The 7,039-nt window shown below is 46.6% G+C and overlaps 1 pseudogene; it reads left to right on the top strand.

The window, feature by feature from the left end:
• Nucleotides 1-4,821: 4,821 nt before the first annotated feature.
• Nucleotides 4,822-6,455, top strand: LOC103115729 (inorganic pyrophosphatase-like; annotated as a pseudogene).
• The last annotated feature ends 584 nt before the right edge of the window (nucleotides 6,456-7,039 follow it).

Here is a 7,039-nt window from a genome sequence, read left to right as displayed (position 1 = left end):
GATTATCACTGGGGTTTGGTGTCTGCACTATGAATCCACTGTTCTGCAAGCCATCTTTTCCCCATTGTTGTCATTGCTGTTATTATTGTTGTTACTGCTGTGTCATTGTTGTTGGATAGGACAGAGAGAAATGGAGAGAGGAGGGGAAGACAGAGAGGGGGAGAGAAAGACAGACACCTGCAGACCTGCTTCACCACCTGTGAAGCGACTCCCCTGCAGGTGGGGAGCCGGGGACTCAAACTGGGATCCCTGTGCTTTGCACTATGTGTGCTTAACCTGGTGTGGTATACCGCCTACCTATCCCCCCTTTTCCCTTTCTTTTACCACTCATCTTACCTAATTTCTCAAAAGGATTCCATATCTTGATGTTGTTCCTTCTGGAAACCCTCCACCCTCCCATAATCAAAAGAACTGCCCAATCCATAGGCATGGAACCTCACAGAGCAGAGTGTAAGACCAGGGGGCTCACCTCACAGTGAATGAGGAACGGGGACTAGTCCATGGTTGTCAAATCACTTAGGGAACCAGGAAGCAGCCAGCCTCACAGAATGCTGAAATGCCTTTCTCTTCTTTTTTTTTTTTTTTTCCTTCAGGGTTATTGCTGGGCTGGGTGCCTGCACCATGAATCCACCATTCCTGGAGGCCATTTTCCCCCCTTTTTGTTGCCCTAGTTGTTGCAGCCTCGTTGCGGTTATTATTGCCATCGTTGACGTTGCTTTGTTGTTGGATAGGACAGAGAGAAATGGAGAGAGGAGGGGAAGACAGAGAGGGGGAGAGAAAGACAGACACCTGCAGACCTGCTTCACCGCCTGTGAAGCGACTCCCCTGCAGGTGGGGAGCCGGGGGCTCGAACCGGGATCCTTACGCCGGTCCCTGCGCTTTGCGCCACGTGCGCTTAACCCACTGCGCCACCGCCCGACTCCCTGTCTATCTCTTCTTAATAGCTTTTTTTCTTTGATTTTTTTTGTCAAATCACTGCATCATTGATCCAGGCTGACTTTTTCACTTTCTTTCTTTCTTTCTTTCTTTCTTTCTTTCTTTCTTTCTTTTTTTTTGTCTCTAGGGTTACTGCTGGGGCTCAGTCTTTGCACTACAAACCCACTGCTCCTGGAGGCCATTTCCTCCCTTTTATTGCCCTTGTTGTTTATCATTGTTGCTATTATTATTGTTGTTGTTGTTACTGTTGGCTAGGACAGAAAGAAATCAAGAAAGGAGGGGAAGACGGAGGAGGAAGAGAAAGACACCTGCAGACCTGCTTCACCGCCCATGAAGTGTGTCCCCCCCCCCCAAGTGGGAGAGCCAGGGCTCGAACTGGGATCCTTATGCTGGTCTTTGCGCTTGGTGCCATGTGCACTTAACTCATTGTGCTACCGCTCGGCCCCCCCAGGCTGACTCTTTCAGATAGATAGACAGATAGATAGATAGACAGACAGACAGAAAGCACCAAAGCTTCCTTCAATGCAATGGAGCCCTAGAACATGGATTACACATATGCCAAAGCAGAGCGCTAGATATGTGAGCTATTTTGCCAGCCCTTCTTTTAATGGATTTTAGCATTTTGAAAACTGTCAGAAAAGAAGAGTCTTACCCAGGTGTCCAACAACAGATGAGTGGCTGAGCAAGTTGTGGTATATATACACAATGGAATACTACTCAGCTGTAAAAAATGGCGACTTCACCATTTTCAGCCAATCTTGGATGGACCTTGAAAAATTCATGTTGAGTGAAATAAGTGAGAAACAGAAGAGAGCCTATGACATGGTCTGGCACCGTGGTCTCCTAGTCAAGATCTCAAGATGCCTGCCTCCATGGGTGGCCAACACTATATCGTTTCTTCTCCAAAACAGAAGATTCCAGGTGCATCTGGGTGACAAGTCTAGCAGATGGAGACTTGTCTCAAGTGGCCTCCCCCAGGGCTCTGTTCTGGCTCCTACGCTATTTAATATTGACATCAATGACCTCCCAGAAACTTCTTCAAGGAAGTTCATCTACGCCGATGACATCTGCTGTGCAACTCAGGCATCAAAGTTCGACATCCTCGAGGAAACACTCACGAAAGACATGTCTCTGATATCTGATTACTGTAAAAAATGGTGACTAATCCCTAGCACTGCAAAAACGGTATCATCTGTTTTCCATCTACACCATGCCTCGGCCTCACGTGAGCTTAATGTGCAGCTTGGCGATACGAGAATCCGGCATGAAGCCCAGCCAGACTATCTTGGCGTTACTCTCGATCGCACTCTGTCATTTCACAAACATCTCATAAAAACTGCAGCAAAGGTGGGCGCGAGGAATAACATCATTGCAAGACTGGCCTCATGGGGCGCAAGCGCTTCCACACTGCGATCATCATCTCTGGCATTATGCTATTCCACTGCAGAATACTGTGCCCCAGTATGGTTCCGTAGCCCCCATGTCCACTTGGTCAATTCCAAATTATATTCCTCCATGAGGATAATTTCTGGAACCATCCGTTCCACCCCGGTTCCGTGGCTGCCAGTTCTTAGCAACATCGCCCCGCCAGATATTCGTCGGGATGCCGCATCATCTAAGTTCATTTCCCACGTCTACACTCGGCCGGACCTGCCAATATACGCGGAGATCTTCGCCCACCCTGTCCAACGCTTGACGTCTCGTCACCCAGTCTGGTCCCCTATGCCTATACTGAACTTCTCTGTTCCAGTCTCTTGGAAACAGAGCTGGCAGTCAGCTGAGGTAAAGAACAAACACCTCATCACAGACCCCTGCAAGCGTCAACCCGGCTTTGACCTAGCACGTTATGATCGGGCCCTCCTCAATCGCTATCGAACAGGCCATGGCCGGTGCGCCGCTATGTTCCATCGCTAGGGAGCCAGAGACGACCCGAACTGCCCCTGCGGCTACAGACAGACTATGACCCACATAGTCAATGACTGCCACCTCTCCAGATTCAAAGGAGGTCTCGAAACTTGACATCAGGCTCAACCTGACGCTGTTGACTGGCTACGGAAGAAGGGCAAATGCTAGAAGAAGAAGTCAGAAACAGAAGGATGAATATGGGATGATCTCACTCTCAGGCAAAAGTTGAAAAACAAGATCAGAAAAAAAAAAAAAAAAAACACAAGTAGAACCTGAACTGGAATTGGAGTATCGCACCAAAGTAAAAGACTCTGGGGTGGGAGTGGGTGGGTGGGGAGAATACAGGTCCAAGAAGGATGACAGAGGACCTAGTGGGGGTTGTATTATTATATGGGAAACTGGGGAATGTTATGCATGTACAAACTACTGTATTTATTGTTTAACGTAAAACATTAATTCCCCAATAAAGAAATAAATTTAAAAAAAGAGTCTTATCAACCTTGTGGGCAGACATGGGTTAGAGTAGAGACTAGCGTTTCTCTCCAACCCTCACCATCTGTGCAGATGTGTTAGAGGGGTCCTGGGGGAAAAATCCAATCATGTAATTCAGGGGTTATGAACTAAATTACCAAGAGAGTTCAGGGAAACCAAAAGGCAACAGAATCCTCAATGCTTGTTCCTCAGGCACTCGCCCACAGACAACCTAGGTGGATGGATCCAGGCCTTTCTTCTGTTACTGCTGATTTGGATATTAGTGCTGAGCCTCTAGAAGCTTCCAGTCAGACGTTGGGCCCCTAGTGGAGAAAACTCTACCTCCTAGACCAAAGCCTATCCCAGATCTTGTGTCCTCCCTCAGGAGAGACCTGATAATTGAGGGAAGTCAATTAAGTCTACCCATACAGAAAACTCTTCTATGGGGTTTTAAAAAGGAGAACTAGTGGCCCAGGAGGTAGAGTAGTCACCGCAGATTTAGACTGAAAAGCATAAGATCCTGAGTTCAATCTCCAGCATTCTGTATGCCAGAGTGCTGCTCTGATTCTGAGGGTAGGGTAGGGTAGGGTAGGGTAGGGTAGGGTAGGGTAGGGTAGAATAGAATAGGACAGGACAGGACAGGACAGGACAGGACAGAATAGAGGAAGATAACCAGACAACCCTGAACCCAATTCCACCAGGACCTGGAAACTTTATGACCAGGAAGGAACTTTTGTTTCACTGCCATCACTGAGAAGGGCAGGAACACCTGAGGACTGAGAACATCAGGCCTTGTTTCCCTTATCAGAAGGAGGGGCAAACATGAAAGATACCTGGAAGTTGTAGTAGGGGTGGATGTGGCTTGGAAAGGAAGTGAAGCTGGGGCCTTAGATGTTTATAAAAGTGACTTGCCACAGTGGGCCCGTACTAACACTCTCCATGCCCAAGAACTTTGACGTGGAAGCTGGTCTCTTTCTCTCACAGCCCATGAATACCCCCAATTACACCTAGCCCCTCCAATTCTCTGTTGAGTTTAAGTGTGATGTATCTGTAACCATGGGGAACCATTTCAGCCCCTATTCTCCCCCACCACACCCACCTGCCATTCAGAAGGACTAGGGAGACAGCATAATGGCTATGCAAAAGCCTGAGGCTCTGCAGTACCAGGTTCAGTCCCCAGAATCAAACTGGAGCTGAGCAGTGCTCTAGCCTCTCTTTTGTGCTTATTCTCTCTGTATCTCTCATTAAAATAAATTAAAGGGGGCCGGGCGGTAGCGCAGCAGGTTAAGTGCACATGACACAAAGCACAGGGGCCGGCATAAGGATCCTAGTTCGAGCCCCTGGCTCCCTACCTGCAGGGGGGCCGCTTCACAAGTGGTAAAGCAGGTCTGCAGGTGTCTTTCTCTCCCCTTCTCTGTCTTCCTGTCCTCTCTTGATTTCTCTCTGTCTTATCCAACAACGACAGCAACAACAACAATGATAAACAACAAGGGCAACAAAAGGGAAAAAAATGGCCTCCGGGAGCAGTGGACTCATAGTGCAGGCACTGGGGGTATAGCTCAGTGGTAGAGCATTTGACTGCATAGCGCAGGCACTGAGCTCCAGCACTAACCCTGGAGGCTAAAATATTAATTAATTAATTAATTTAAAAAAATTAAAAAAAAAACTAGATAAAGTCTTAAAAATGGATGTTATTTTTTTCACTTCACAATAACAAGGAAGAAACATAAAATCCTAGTCATGCAATGAAGAAAGATTATCCATAAATACTCATCAGTCTAGAAAGGAGAGAAATCTGAGTCGGCGCTGCGTGAGGGCTCGTGGCTCTGTGGCAGCGGCAGTGAGGGTGACCGGTCTCTGGTACCATGAGCGGCTTCAGCAGCATGGAGCGCACCACGCCCTTCACCCTTGAACACCGAGTCTCTGGTACCCTGAGCCGCTTCAGCAGAACGGCGCGCACAACGCCCTTCACCCTTGAGCACCAAGTCTTCCTCAAAAATGACCTCAAAAATGAAAAAGGAGAATATATATCCCCATTTCACATTATTCCAATTTATGTAGATAAGGATGTGTTCCACATGGTGGCTGAAGTACCACGCTGGTCAAATGTAAAAATAGAGATTGCTACAAAGGGCCCTTTAAACCCAATTAAACAAGATGTGAAAAAAGGAAAACTTCATTGCAAACTTGTTCCATTATAAAGGATGTATCTGGAACTATGGGGCCACCCCTCAGACTTGGGAAGACCCAGGACACAATGACAAAACCACTGGCTGTTGTGGTGACAATGACCTCATAGATGTGTGTGAAATTGGAAGCAAGGTATGTAGGAGAGGTGAAATGATCAAGGTGAAAGTTCTGAGCATACTGGCTATGATTTTTTTTTAATATTTATTCCCTTTTGTTGCCATTGTTTTATTGTTGTTGTTGGATAGGACAGAGAGAAATGGAGAGAGGAGGGGAAGACAGAGAGGGGGAGAGAAAGATAGACACCTGCAGACCTGCTTCACCGCTTGTGAAGCGACTCCCCTGCAGGTAGGGTGCCGGAGTTCGAACCGGGGTCCTTAGGGTGGGTCCTTGCACTTTGCCACCACCTGCGCTTAACTCACGGCACTACTGCCCAACTCCCGTTGGCTATGATTCTTAAGCCTGTCCTTGCGCTTTGCACCATGTGCGCTTAACGCTGTGCCACCGCCCGGCCCCCTTATTGGCTATGATTGATGAAGGGGAAACGGACTGGAAAGTCATTGCTATTAATGTGGATGATCCTGATGCAGCCAATTATAATGATATTAACGATGTCAAGCGACTGACACCTGGCTACCTAGAAGCTATTGTGGATTGGTTTAGAAGGTACAGAGTTCCTGATGGAAAACTAGAAAACCAGTTTGCATTCAATGCAGAATTTAAGAATAAGAACTTTGCAGCTGACATTATTAAAAGCAGTCATGACCATTGGAAAGCCTTAGTGACTAAGAAAACTGAAGGGAAAGGACTCAATTGTATGAACACAACTGAAGAGGCCCTTCACGTCTGACCCTGATGCTGCCAAAGCCACTGTGGGTGCTTTACCAAAACCATGTGAGTCTGCCTGCGCATCACCAGGAGATGTGGATAAATGGTTTCATCACCAGGAGAACTAAGAAAAATTCTCTGAAGTGTAAGCTAATTGCTGCATACTGTTCATCTGGAAGTACTAGATGCAAACATAGTAATTTCTCAGAGCTTTATATTTACAGAACTAATCTAACCAAAGCTGACTCTGCTGTCACCAACCCAACAATATTGAACTTTCTTTCTCCCCTAAAAGCATTTTTCTTATCTTGATTGAGGTAGCTTTTATACATGCTCAAATATCAGAGCAGCTGTAACCTGGAAGTCATCTGTGAATGAATGTGCAAGATAAGTACCTATTGGATGTATTTGTTTCCCTTGTGTTAGAAAATGAAATTATTTTACTGAAAGGGAAAAAAAGGAGAGAAATCTTATCTCAGCCCTTCATCTTTTTTTCCTTTCCCTTTCTATCTTTCTTTCTTCTTCTTTTTTTTTTTTTTTTTCTATTTTACCGAAGCACTACTCAGTGATGGCTTACAGTTGGTGGGGGGGTAGTGGTGGCAGGAAGAGAACTGAACCTGGGACTTTGGAATCTCAGGCATGAAGTCTCTGCACAACCACTACACTATCTCCGCCCTCCTCCCTTTCTTGCCTTTTGGCATCAATGCAGAAG

The sequence above is a fragment of the Erinaceus europaeus genome, chromosome 10, assembly GCF_950295315.1.
Source record: "Erinaceus europaeus chromosome 10, mEriEur2.1, whole genome shotgun sequence".
Taxonomy (NCBI): Eukaryota; Metazoa; Chordata; class Mammalia; order Eulipotyphla; family Erinaceidae; genus Erinaceus; species Erinaceus europaeus.
Note: the sequence above shows the minus strand (reverse complement) of the source record. Positions and strands in the feature narration are given on the sequence as shown.